The sequence below is a fragment of the Schistocerca americana genome, chromosome 1 (genome assembly GCF_021461395.2).
Source record: "Schistocerca americana isolate TAMUIC-IGC-003095 chromosome 1, iqSchAmer2.1, whole genome shotgun sequence".
Taxonomy (NCBI): domain Eukaryota; kingdom Metazoa; phylum Arthropoda; class Insecta; order Orthoptera; family Acrididae; genus Schistocerca; species Schistocerca americana.
In genome coordinates this window covers 632,890,108-632,905,248 of record NC_060119.1, presented here as the reverse complement: position 1 = coordinate 632,905,248, position 15,141 = coordinate 632,890,108, and positions in this window count along the sequence as shown.

Below are 15,141 nucleotides of genomic sequence, written 5' to 3'. Positions count from 1 at the left end.
CAACAAACTTATTATGACAGCGCAGCTTATCGATACGTAATGATTCAGGTATTATTTTCGTGATTTTTATCGTGAAAAAAAGAGAGAAAATTTCGTAAGGAGACTGGAAATAAAAAGCATACACAAGAACTTTCAGTAGAAGCAGTATAGTCATTTTATTTATATTAGTCTATCTTCATTTGTAACTAGTACAGTGTGTAGCCTATGGATCACTGCATGAGTCAGGTTGATATTGCTCATAGAAACATGCGAAACAAAATCATTATGTTATACACCAATTGTAATGAACGTCGAGTTTTTGCATATGCAAAATTTTTCCAACGCGCCTATAGCAAAAAAGGAAACTATTTTATATTCCAAAACAGATGTCGCTTACCACATAATTTCGTGGCGTACCAGTTATATCTGTTGTCAGACTTACGTGGTAACGAAAACAAACCAAAACAAAACAAAAACCAGCAGCGATGTTCAGTTCACAGACCTCGCGCTTATAGAAAACGGACGTTGACTCATTCGGCTGCGAAATCCTTAAATAGCAGCGCCCGTACGACGTATATAAGAACACCTAAAATTTTAAACTCGATTTTTCGAAAATGGTTGAGAGTTGCATCTTTCTGTTCACACATGTTGATGTTCTAGTCATGCCACACACATTCTGTCAATATGAATGAAAACTGACATGGGAAATTCGTATGGTCACCTTGTAAGAAAACACAGGAAGGTTGAAAGTTGGAAAGAATATACGTAAGGGCTGTAAAACCAAGCCGGCCCTGGTGGCCGACCGGTTCTAGGCGCTTCAGTCTGGAACCGCGCGACCGCTACGGTCGCAGGTTCGAATCCTTCCTCGGGTATGGATGTGTGTGATGTCCTTAGGTTAGTTAGGTTTAAGTGGTTCTAAGTTCTAGGGACTTATGACCTGAGATTTTAAGTCCCATAGTGCTCAGAGCCATTTGAACCATTTTTTATTTTTGTAAAACCTAACTTAAAGACAATATATTATGGAAAGGGAAAAGGACGTAGTAGATGAAGGGAGATATGAACTACGAGAACCATTTGACAGAGCACAGAAAGACCTAAGTCAAAACAAGGTAGCTGGAGTGGACGACATGTCTTAGTCTGGCATTTACTACAACATCTCAAGATTATACAAAATTCAGTGGTGAAAGGAAGAAATGTTGATATTTAACATCTCATCGAAAAATTTCAAGCTTACAGTGATTATTGGGATCCTTACGAGAAACTAGTGACGAAACAATTTCACTTGTTATGCAAAATGAATTACAGGAGGCAGATGAAATGACGTTATGCTTCAAGAAGGATGTGACATTCCCAAGTCCAAAGGACTCTAACAAGCGCTTGTTACCGAAACATTTCGAAGTGGAACTCATAACCGAAAACAATTATCCAGGTCAATGATTTTCAAGGCCGAAGACGTGTGTGGAGACGCCCTGGACAGGGGTGGGTTACCAGCATGACTGTGGCCCTCCGTAAGGCCCGACAAGCAGAAATGAAGGTTTGGGATGCCATTTCCTTTCAAAGCAGGACTATTTTGACTGTCATTTATGGCACCCTTGCAGCGTGCGGTACGGCGATGATGTTCTACTTGCCGTTTTGTTGCCTTTAGTGCCAAGCCGTCCGGGACTTACATTTCAGCAGGACAGGGCCCGCCTGCACTCGGAAAGAGTTTCTACTGGTTACATTCGTGCTTTCCAAATCCTATCTTGGTATCCTCAATTGAGAAAATCTGGAGTATTATGGAAAATTCCCTCCAGCTATCTCGAAACTTTGATAATCTAACGTGCCAGTTTGACGGTATTAGGCACGATATCTCTCAAGAGGACATCCAAAAACTCTCTCAACCAATGCCAAGCGGATCACTTCCTGCCTAAAGGCCGGAGACTAACCAACATGTTACTGACTTCCTCAATTTGTGAAGCTCTTTCTGTTGAATAGTTGATCCATTTTTCTTGAATTAGTAATCATTTGTTCGTCGGTATATGTACATTACATCTACTGATATCCTTCTCATTTGGATAATTTCTTTTTTTCGTTATAGTGCATTGTCTACTGTTTAGCCAATGAAATAACTGACGACAAACGATACAGAGAGGAAATAAATTGCCGACTGCTAATAATAAGATAAATATTTTACCGTGTAGTAAGTAATTAACTTTAAGAATGCGTTTTCTGAAAGTAATTATCTGAAATATAGCTACGCATGGAAGTAAACGACAAACACTACAGAAAAGAAGAATGTGAAACCTTTTGGAACGTTGTGCTACGGAAGGACAGTGAATGTATGATGAAAGAGCAGGTAACTAATCGAGGATAAAAGTAATTTATGACAGAACTTGGAAAATAAAGAAACTGCATGATAGAACAGATGCTAAAGCGTAAAGGAATAGGCAATTCGATAATGCAGGGCAATGAATGCGGTAGAAATTTAAGGTATAGAGCAAGTCTTGACTACACTAACGAGTTTCATTTGGATGTAGGCTGCAATAGTAAAAGCAGAGATGAAGAGCCTTGCACGCAGTGTACGGTCGTTATAAGCTGCATCAAAATTGTATTTCGAGTGAAGACCTTATCGACTACAATTTCTTGATGAAACCTGAACCCTCATTCCTTAATTTTGGTATTAGCATTGAGTCATCTCATCCTCATCGACAAGCAAGTAGCCGAAGTGGGTTCAACGCATAAGACTTGCCCCAGGCGAACGTTCTACCCGACGGGACGTCCTAGACATACGACATTTCATTTAATTAGCTTTGAGTTTGTACCCCATACCTCCAGAAAGTAAATTTTTAATGCTACAGAATTACATTCATTTTCAACTAGTATCTTTGGAGTAATCATGATAAATTACCAAAGATTACTTTAATGTGTTTGATGTTCGACAACAGATGTCACAAGATGGTAGTATAAGTATTTCGCAAAGAGCGATTGATCATTTTATTACATTGTCACACAAGTACATATTTCCAAAAATCATAGCTCTGAACGTCTGCTCTCTTGCGGAGGAAGGAGTAATTTATTGTAAAGAAATGGAAGGTACTGAGCAACTTAAATAGGGAAACCATTACGTCTTTTAACCACCAAACTTTTTCCCTTTTTTCCATTTCTGGAACGCCTGTTCTCCGGGAGAAATGCGGAGCAACCAGTCTCAACGAACACAGTCGTTATAGGGTTCGCCGATGCCCTAGTCTTTTCAACTTCTGGTACTCATTTTCTTTGGAAGAGGTGTCTGAAAACGCAAGCTATTATTTCGTGCTTAGCATTGTAAAAAGCAAAGTAGACATATTATAGTTTTCAGTGATTATGTTTTGGGAACAAAATACTAAGAATTTATTCTCTATGGTTTTGCAGTCCTTCCTTATAGTTATTTTGCCCGAATCCTATCAATATATTATTAGTTAACTCAAAGAGATCGTAATCAACGTAAAATATGTGCGGTAAATTTACATAAGAATGTGTGGAAATGCAAATTTGATGAGTCGCCCAGTAATAAATCAGTTAATAATAGTTTCATTTCTAGCTTCAAAGTTTCGTTGATTGTCGGAAAAAGAAGGCGCTGAATATCTTGAGAGCTTAATTCTGGAGCTAGAAATTGAAGTTGCATTCTTTCGTAAATAAATGCCTTAACTATTCTAGATCAATAAACAGAACAATTTTCAAATTTTGACTTTTGGGGGCCGGAGACCATCTTTTCTCGGCCAAACAAATATTAATTTTAAGAAAAAATATACGTAAGGTGAGTTTGTACTGATTCTTGGCCGAGTTGTTACACATTGTTAGGCAAGTACGTATTTCTTACAGTCATAGCTGTGAACGTCTGCTCTCTTGTCTCTTGCCACTGTTTGAGTGGCAAATTTGAGTTATCAAAGCATAGCTATGATAAGAGCAAAGTCACTGTTAAATGTTGTTTTTAGAGAGAACAACCCACCTACATTTCGGCTAAATTTTCTGGAATAATTACGCCAGCCTTGACGGTAATCAAACAGGTTTATAGGTGGTTAACACGTCTAAAAAGTTCAGCTTAAGTAACTACAGTTCTAGAAACGTAAATTTTATTAATATTTGTGGGTCAATACTTAGACGCAATGACATCCACTGAAGGTTGTAGCAAGGTAACACAGTTTAGCTGGCGTGACATGCCACTCTTAACAAGAGACGTTAAGAGTACACAATTTTCAGAAATACGATAGTGGTATAGGGTCATTGCAAATTTACTGACTTATAGAAGCAATTTTATTTCGAATTTAAGTTTCCATTTGCACAGTATCCTCAATAGTTATATCCTCAATAGTTACATCCTCAATAGTTACATAAACATCTATTTTACGTACTCTCCATCCACCAACATTCAAATATCTTGTTAATACTCAATGAATCGATTTGCCTCTGGTCATATTTCTTGTCACTATGTGATTTGGTACAATGGGTATGTTGCTGATCTGACCTTGCACATTGTTAAGATAATTTGATATCATACAGAATAGCAATTAAGTGGCGTAAAGTAAGTTCGTAAAAGAAAACATTATATCTGTGTGTGTGTGTGCAGTGTATTTTATTAACTTAATGATGTCAACTGTAGCCTTTGCATCTGAAAAGTCATCAGGTAAGCCACGTCCCGGATTAAGAAATTTACTAAGATTGAGATGCCGCGCTCCAAAATTATTTCTAGTCATTGTGACAACAAATGACTGCAAGACTGAACCTGTACTACAGTTCAGTGAAAGAGAAGAAGAATACTGCAAAATCAAAAATGTGAAATGTACCAGAATCACTGGACGAGAAGAAAGAAAGACATGAAATCCTACGGATTACAAACTTAAGGACGGAGACACGGAAAACTATTATGTGTAAAATAAAATCAAATTCCCTAGGACGCTACGAACCAGTTCAGTAAAGTAAAAAGAACAACCGTGAGAGAGAAGCGAAAACCTGACTGGTTGAAAAGGGCGTAGACGTTATTTACATGTTGAAATAAGGTGAAGATAAGCAAACAGGAAGGTATTAATATTGAATCTGTATACTGAAAATATGTAAAGGGCAGTATAACATAATAATGGAAAGTACACATCGACAGGAGAAAGTGTAAGCCACTGCTCAGATAGAGCAAAAGAAAGAGATCGATTCATAGAAAGATAAGACCAAATGTCGAAGAATGACATTTTTTTTAAGTACAAGTTTTCTGGTGCACTATTTATTTATTTAGTCGTAGTGATACAAGATAAACGACGAGCTCGTTTCGGCAATTTGCCATTATCAAGTGTACGTCTTAGCTGGTATAACGTGGACCAGATGTCATTCTGGAGCATAAATGTTGGCTATCTTTTTATTGCGATATGACCACGTTATTTACATGTCTACTTTTTATTGACGTGATCTTGTAAAGTCACTTTTTGAGAACTCGTTGTGTAACTTGTGTCACTACGAGTAAATACGGCGCAGCAAAAGTCTTACATAAAAAAAAGTATGTCGTTCTTCGACGTCATGCAACCTGCAGGCCCATTGTAATGGAATAAATATTTATTACATCTGTGGTAACAGTGAATATAACGACACATGCTCGCATAAAATGTTTGTTCAGTCTGTTCTTCACAAATAATGACGAACAATTTGAATTTCAGACTTAAGGAATATCACTATACTCGCACTAGTTACGACGCAGAAGATAAAACATGACAAACATATAACGATTATTTAAGTTTTTCTTCATTGTAATTGTGAATTTTCACAGTTTGAAGGGCACAGTGAAGCGCAGAAATAAAAACATGACGGAATTCTGTTTGCTGATTTTCTCATTTAGAAGAAAATAAATTGATTGCTTTGTAATTTTGTCTTCACCCTTAGTAATGCAAAGGTATCATTTAAGAAAACTATTGAGAATAGACGAATCGCTAAGATGACGGTGGAATTGTTTCCATAGCTATTGATTAAAAGCTCAGATGAGTAAGTCAGTATCTATTAAAATAAAGTTGTACTAAAATAAATAGAAGTGTCAAGAAAGACTTATTTAGTTTTTAGCGTGTGCAAATCAGCGTAATAATCTGATTTCCATCGAGTTAAATATGCGTGTATAACGGTTAACGGATCACGTGCATAAAAGTTCAAATCCTTAAGCGCTCCCCCCTTCGGAGGTTCGAGTTCTCTCCCTTGGGCATGGATGTGTGTATTGTCCTTAGCCTAAGTTAAAGTTAGATTAAGTCTTGTGTTAGCCTAGGGACCGATGCCCTTACCACAAATTTCCAATTTCCTTAAGCGCTGATTATAGATGTATTCGCCTATTCTAACATCTCAGCGTATGTGTGAATGTCAACTAAAGAAACATTTTCGGCTTTATTTTTGAAACATATTTTTGTCATTCTAATATAGTCATACTGACGCATATTTACACAGTGTGAACATCTTTTCGAAAAATTATGATGTTGAATCAAATCTGGAAAAAACAGAGTTCATCACGAGGTCTTCAACATTCAGGTATTTCATGGATTCCCAAAACTGCATAAGCCGAGTGCCAGGACGGTTCCATGCATAGCGGCTCAGTCTAATTATTTCTCCATCCCTTTTCATTGTAGTCCGGTATTGCGTTTCTTACGATCACGGCGTCGACGTTTTGTTAATGTTCCCTCTGCTTCACTTCCTAATGAAATGCAGAGATGACTAAGATTTCTCCACGACATTGGTCCTATGATTAATGCACTGAAAAATGTAGAGTAAGCCGGCCGGAGGGGCCGAGCGGTTCTAGGCGCTACAGTCTGGAACCGCGCGACCGCTACGGTCGCAGGTTCAAATCCTGCCTCGGGCATGGATGTGTGTGATGTCCTTAGGTTAGTTAGGTTTAAGTAGTGCTAAGTTCTAGGGGACTGATGACCTCAGTCCCATAGAGCTCAGAGCCATTTTTTTTTTTTTGTAGAGTAAGCGAATTAAGTAAATAAACAAATTGGAGTATTATCTGATTGGAGAATATCTCCAAAAACAGCATTGAAATTGATTAAATACAATGGAAAAGGACTTCGTGAGGATAAGACTGCCATATCCCTGAAGTCTGATTTCAATTTGAAAGTAATTTACTAGTTATGGTCGTAATGCCTCCCTCCTACTTTTGAACCGATGTATGCGATTCTACAATTTAATTTATATTTAGAGGCTTCGTTATACATAGTATTATTTGGACTGTCAATATAAGTGAGCTAAAAGCAAAGATTCCCCATAACAATGTTGTCGCTTTTCTAAATGAAGGAAGTAGGAACGTGCTACATGTATTATATAAAAATACACTGTGTGTAGCCAGTGAAAGTGATAAGAAAGGACGCATTAATTTGATGAGTTGCGTATAACAGTGTTGAAGACATGCACTAAGAGCAATAACCTGGTGTAAAGGCGAGTTGAAAAATTGGGGTGCGGCAGTTAGTATACAAAATGAATATGCAGCACAGAGTATCGTGACTGTTACTGATGATTGGTATCGTGATGCCTGGTAGAGAATTCTGCAGTCCCACAGAAGAAATACTTTCAACCTATGTTAAATTAACATCCACGCACCGTAGGGTAGATCGTGGTTTCGAACCATCTTTTACGTCATCAACTAAAACAAGAACGCTCGATTCTGGAAGGTAATGTCTTCTATTTATTCCCTAAAACGATAGTGAGACTCTAGATAGACCATTATGACTTACTGATGCACGACAGCGGTTGAAACGATGACATATCGAGTAATTATTTGTTTTTGTCTTCATGTGCTTTATGACTGACAGCCTCAACTCGAAAATTTGCTAGTATCTCTACAAGTGGCAGCCCTTCTAGAACTGGTGAAAACTTAGGTTTTAAGACGTAAGTTTCCGTATGAACCTTTAACTTAGTACCTCTAAGTAAATTACCTAAAATGTAAGTAATTAAGTGTAATTTTTCAGTACTTAATCTAGCACACGACATTCATGCGTACCAAATTCCATGGTTCGTTAGTTCATTCATAAATGTCTGTTTTGACTTCCCTTGTCAACTTCTAAACGTTATAGATCTACTTTTGAATCCAGTTCTCTTCAAGCACTTTATCGCCTTCTGATCATTTCACACGAAACTTTCGATCGTAGCTATTAGAAGAGTGACCTCTCCCTCACTCAGCTATTGAGTCCACCACGTCTATTGTCTCTACGAGTACACCTGTTGAAACTGCAATGGCTGTGTCGTCACGGGCATGGCCTCTGCTCTCAGCTCGGACCCTTGCCAATATTGTTCACACGCCTCAGTAGGCCGCGAAAGTAGGGAGCGCTTTGCCCGATGAGGTCAAGGTGAAATGTAATAGAATACCTTGTGAGACACTGCCTGCTAACGATTTAAAATTATTATTGTAAGTTATTTTCAGTCACTTTTCATAACATCAGAACACATTTCTTATTTGTTTTAGGGCGCAAGTATTTTTCCTTTTCTCTTTGTAGCAATAGTACATGCCAAGTAGAGGAGAGACTGATTACAGCGACGAGTTCAGAGACACAGTTACTGTCATGATCGTGTCTATATCTAATGACACGATCTAACGTTAGAAAACTACCTGCAGATGTGCATGCTAACGTGAAAACAGAAAATGTTGAGATGATATGGGAAAACTGAAAGAGAATTAAGTATGTAAAGAGAGATTAATCACTAATAGTCGTGTGAGAATGGAACTATAAGGGATAATATTGGAAAACAGGAAAAAACTACAATAAACGATGTATGACAAAGATGATCAAAAAGATTTCGTATCGACATTTTGCCGGAAATGTGTTCCTAGGGAGTTGTAGCCACTGGAAGCTGGAGATAGAAGTTCATTGAGAGTGACCCATAAGTGTCACTCTCTCAGGGTTCGTTTTATTCCTATTCAGTAAACCCAAGCTGTTTAGAAAGAACTGGGTAACGATCTCTGGTGTCTTTACTATTCCTAAAGTCAAACTGATCGTCATCTAACATATCCTCAATTTTCTTTTCCATTTTTATATATTTTTCTTGTCAGCAGCTTGAATGCATGAGCAGTTAACCTTATTGTCAGCTCTTGCACCAGCGCGGGATTAGCCGAGCAGTCTAGGGCGCTACAGTCATGGACTGTGCGGCTGGTCCCGGCGCAAGTTCGAGTCGTCCCTCGGGCATGGGTGTGTGTGTTTGTCCAAAGGATAATTTAGGTTAAGTAGTGTGTAAGCTTAGGGACGGATGACCTTAGTAGTTAAGTGCCATAAGATTTCACACACATTTGAACATTTTTTTGGATCTTGTAACCTTCAGAAATGTGAGAATGGTGTTTTTCGAAACGCTGATGGTATATCGTCTGTTTCATACATTCTCCATATCAATGTGAGCAGTCGTTTTGGGGGAACATCTCCCAATGATTTTAGAAATTCCGATGGAAAGTTATCTATACTTTCTGTCTCATTTTGTCTTAAGCCATCGAAGGTTTTTGAACTGTGATTCCAGTATGGGATCCCTGTCTCTTACCTATCGACTCCCTTATCACGTCATCAGACATGTCCTCTTCATTCTTCTTCTGCTGCTCCATATTCTGGGAATAAAAAAAGGAAACTACCACGAAAAGCTAGCCGCAAAGGAAGTTCAAAAATCTGTGAAATCATATTGGACTTAACTGCTGAGGTCATCAGTCCCTTAGCTTACACACTACTTAACCTAAATTACCCTAAGGACCAACACACACACCCATGCCTAAAGGAGGTCTCGAAGCTGCGCCGGCGCCAGCCGCACAGTCCATGACTGCAGCGCCTAAGACCGCTCGGCTAATCCCGCGCGGCTAGCCGCAAAGGAACTAGGGCCTCTGAGAGTAGATCCTTTGACTGAGAGAGTGACGAAATCAAATAAGCATGACTACGAGGAAACATTTAACAAGGAAGTGTACAGTTAGCACAAATTGTTGTGTGGTTGCAGCGTAAGAATTATTTTCAGCCCGAAAGTAAATTCGTGAAATAATACTTCTGTTACGGATCTTGGAAATTTGCCCGCAAAAAAGGAAAAGCATGAAAACTCCGTTTTACACAAAAATGCGAGATCTTGCACATTATTTCGTTATTGCCCCAAACTGTACATAATGATATACAAAACAACGAAATTCCACAAAAACAAATCTTTTTTTCCGATGAGTTTTGCAATTTATTATTGTGGGCAGTGATCATGGTCTATAAACTTGTAGTTAGCTATAGCTGTTATTCATCAGATCCTATTAAATTCACACCTTCAAATTTATCTGAATCTTAAAACTTGTTAACGTCCATAATGCACACTCACGAGCCGCCAGTTGACAGAAGTCTACGGATGCGTGGTTTATTTATGAAGAAAACCGTATATATAAGACAAGTGTGACACGTTGTTGAGAACTGCTCGAATGTTTTCCATTGCCATCAGGTCGGGTTAAAGGAAGACTTCGAATCAATTTTACAGACGTGCTGCTAGATTTTTTACCTGTATGTTCTATCAACACGGGAGACCTACGTAAATGCTTCGTGAACTGAAATGAAAATCACTGGAGTTAAAACGACGTACTTTTCACGAAACACTTTTGATTAAAATTACAACACCTGCATTTGAGGTAGAGGACGGGACGATTCTACTGCCGCCAACGTATTTCACATAGTGGCTGCGCAGACAAGATGAGAGAAATTAGGTTTCGAACGGATTCATACAGAGCGTATTTCCCTCGCTCCATTTTCGAAAAGAACAGGAACGGCAATGACCGGTCGTGGACAGGGTATCCTCCGCCGTGCACCGTGTGCTGGACTGCGGAATATGTATGTAGGCCTACATGTGGAGGAATGAAAACTTCGAAAGAAGTATCCCGGAACGCCTGTCGGCCGTAACTCTCGATGAAGGGAATGAGCTACTCATGAATTTGGTGCGAATCATTAAAGTTTGACGAAGTCTCCTAGCTGTGTGGCGACGTTGTATTATAAAGTAACTGTCACTAAATCGATACAACCGACGTTCCGCCACGTTTGCAGTGGGGTTCCTCCTGGAAATGGAAAGATATATTTACCCTATTTTACGGGCTATAAGGCGCTACGGATAAAAAGAGACACCCTAATTTTCAAGCAATTTATTTTACTCATTTTTTTCCTTTTCTATTATGAGATTGTAAAGCCAGACTAAAAAAGAAATTCTTAGTTTATGAACGGAACTTACCTTTAAAATCCTTGAAAATCATCATCATCACCTTCTTCTTCTTCCTCTTCGTCGTCACAGTGGTCCTCTTCATATATAAGATGGGCTTCATTGCCATTGAGAGCGTTACTTATGACGCACTTCTGAAAGATTTAAGAATGATGTCTTCTCTCACTCTAGAACACGACTGTTCTATATAGTGACACACTTATTTCATTGCAAGTCGTTTTAAAGCTCCCTTTGACGTCAATTCATGTTGGGCTTCATCCATCATCCATTCCTCTCTCATTTACACTTCAGACGGTTTATTTATAAAGACATCAAGAGTTTGCAGTTGTGAAGTAAGTCCTCCCGTAGTAACAGCAAGCTCTGAATTTCACGGTCTCAATTTCGCTTTTACAAAATTTTTCAAATGACTACTAAACTGATGCAACACAAGAAGAGACCTCTTCTTCAATAAAGCACCTTTCCTTCTCTCCCACACTCTTTTAATCCATAATTACGTACCAGCATTATCCATCCAATACTTGTCACATCTGGCGGTATTTCAGAATGTTTTGGCATTGTTCTGCTTTTGAAAATAATCGTGGAATGAAGTTTAGCACCGTCAGCGCAACATGGAAGCCCCACAGTGTAGTACATTTTTTCATGTGCACTTGTTTTTATATTAACAGTTACAGTATCTTCCACGGCAACGATTCTGTTACTCGGCACATAAAATGTCAGAGGAGTTTAGTTCATATTCGCTATTCGTTTTAGTTCCACACTGGTTTCCTCCGATATTGAATAATAAAGCTAGGGAAGGATAATATTTTCATATCACACTCTTATGTCATTTTTGAGATATTTTGGCTTTGGTTCGCATGCTAAGTCCATGACGCTTCATAAACCTGTAACACCAACCAACTCCACCCTTAAAGTCTGTTACGTTCCACTTTAGCGCTAGCTTAGGAGCGTGTACCTGAATCAGTTTTGCGTTAATTCCAATGCAATTTTCACGTTGTCTTTGATTCCATTTTAGAAAGTCATCTCCTAGTTTTGGCAGTTTTGCATTCAGTCATCTATTTGAAAATTTAGTCTTTCTCATAGTCTTCAGTTCTTCTTTAGTAGGCCGCCTATCGCGAATGGTTTTCTCTGTTGATGGAGGGCCGAAATGCCGCTCAGCTTCTCTGCTTCCACGTTGTTCTTCATACGCTATTACTTTCAATTTATAGCCCGTATCACATGAATACCTGTTATGTTTTCCATTACGAAACTAGCTACTAACAAAAATATTGTACTGTTACCGATAACACAAATCCCTTTCAGTTCAAGTTCACTGGCACCCTAGATTGCAATGACCAATCTTAGGCAAGACAGTGTTCTAGCTTTGTGTTGGTGGGGTGGGAGGGAGACATTGTTAGCAAGCTTCTGAACTCCGGCAACTTTTAATTGTTGCATGGGTACACTTCAGCTGCCAGTTGAATACAATGTTGCCAGATAGAGATAGATTTCCAGTGGTATCGAATGAGTTTCCATTTTTAAGACAGGCGGGAATTTTATATCTAACGCTGGACATTTTCGTATCCATTTCGAGTATAAGGCGGATCTTAATTTTGGAGGCAATGTTTTGAAGAAAAAGACACGTCTTGTCGTCCGTAAAATACGGTAAATGTCAACTGCCTCCCACAGCTAGAGCCCACGCACATTAATGGTCATTCCTTCAGTGCAGAAACTGTCTGAGAGAACAATGGGGCTCCAACTGAGTGCGTGGGACGTCGGAGTCGATTCTCACAGGCCTACAGACAGGGAGAGTGCGTGACTCAACGGCGCGCCTTGACCCGCGGCAATGCGGCTTAATGCCAGTGGCTGCGTAGCGGGCTGCTGCCCATGGCGCTACCAAGGCGCTGTTGCTGTCTTCTTACGTTCTGTACAAAGGCTTGTCACTCGTCTGGTACCATACACTCACCAATCCATCCGAGTCAACAACGACATCGACTGACTATGCTACGGCTCCTCCACCCCGTTCTGGTGTTTTACCATTTTCATTGCTTCTCCCAAGTCGCTTATTTATTGGGCAGCTGGACCCATTGCGAAATCTAAAAACTCATCCCAAATATTTTGGTTTTACAAGCAGTTTTGTTTGATGGATGAGAAATATCTCCGACGAATTGCGATTTTTTTTATTTAGTTTCAATCTGATATTTGCACTGATGTGTACGCGGTGTCCTAGCGGGTAGCGCACTACTCTCTTGCCCTAAAGTGCTCGCGTTCAATCCCGGACAGGGGCCGCGAATATTTCCTCGTTCTAGTCTCACTAGATCAGTCACAGTTACAGTCTGCTATGAATTACAATAACGAACGAACGAAAGGGTCACATTGTACGAGTCGAAGTATGAAATGTCGGAAGTTTCAAGACTGAAGGAAAGCTAGAGAATATGGAAAGAGAAGTGCTAAAGCTAGAAGTAGCGTGCGTCAGTGAAATGAAATGGAAAGAAGACAGTGATGTCTGGTCCGGTGAATATAGGATCGTATCGGCAGCAGCAGAAATAGGTGTAACTGGAGCATAAATCGTTATTAATAGGAAGGAGGCCAGAAATTAGCGCTACTGGTAACAGTTCTCATCAAAATCGCTAGCAAATCAACGCTGACAAAGATACTTCAGCTATACAAGCTGACATCACAAACTGAAGATGAAGAGATAGAAAAAAATGAGAATGCTGAACGGTACTTTGGTGCGTAAATGAAGATGAAAATGTAATAATCATCGGCGATTGGAATGCAGTTGCAGGGGAAGGAGAAGAAGAAAGGGTTACGGGGCAATACCGCCGTTGTAGTAGGACTAAGAGAGGTGACAGGCTAATTGAATTCTACAATGTATTTCAGCTAGTTAAAGTGAATACACGGCTCGAGAATCACGAGAGAAGTAGGTATAAGTGGAAATGGCCTGGAGACATGCGAAGATCCCGTACGATTACCTCATGGTAAAACAGAGATCACGAATTCAGATACTGGATTGTAAGGAGTACCTAGGAGCAGAGATATACCGGCACTCAGATCACAATTTAGTATTGATGAAGGGTAGACTGAAGTTCATAAGATTTAATGTGGATGATAACGAGTTGATGAAGTACTGAGTAATGATGAGACACGAGTGTAGTTCGCTAAAAATGTGGATAACGCCACGAGAAATAACACAGCTGGCAGTTCAGGATAAGAAATACGTACGTATTTGCAACGTAATTGCTGAAAAGCCGATGCTAACAGAAGAAATATTTCAAGTCATCAACGAAAAAGGAAAGTACAAAAACGTTCAAAAAAAGACAGGAATAGAGCAACATTAAGTGACTCAGAAATGAAATAAACAGGAAGTGCCTGGAAGCCAAGAAGAAATATTTACGCAAAAATGTTACGAAATAGAAAAATAAATGACCTTCGGAAGGACTGACTCATCATATAGGAAACTCAAAAAGACCTTCAGTGAAATTAAAAGCAAGAGAACAACATTAACTGCTAAATCGAGAGGAGAGAACGAATGGGTGGAATCAGTGGAGGACTTGACTGATGACGTGCTAGAAGAAGAAACAGGAGTCGATATGGAAGACATCTAGTGCGTAGTATCTATAAGACTGGCGACAGACGAACATTTTCTAAAAAACATTATCCACTCAGCCTCTAAGATAGAAAGAGCCGGCAAGTGGTGGTATAAAAGTCGCGCAATCAGTTTAACACCTCATATATCTAAGTTTCTGTAAGAATAATGTCGAAAAGAATGAAAACGAAAATGAGAATGTGTTAGATGATGATCAGTTTTACTTTGGGAAACGTAAAGGCACTAGACAGGGAGATCTGAAGTTTTACAATGGAAATAAGATTAATGAATAATTAAGGCACGTTTCTGGGATTTGTCAGCCGAGATAAAGAGTTCAACGGTAAAAAATGGTGCAAGATGTTCGAAATTCTGAGAAACATTGAGGTACGGTATAGGGGAAAACAGGTAACATACAATATGTACAAGAACCA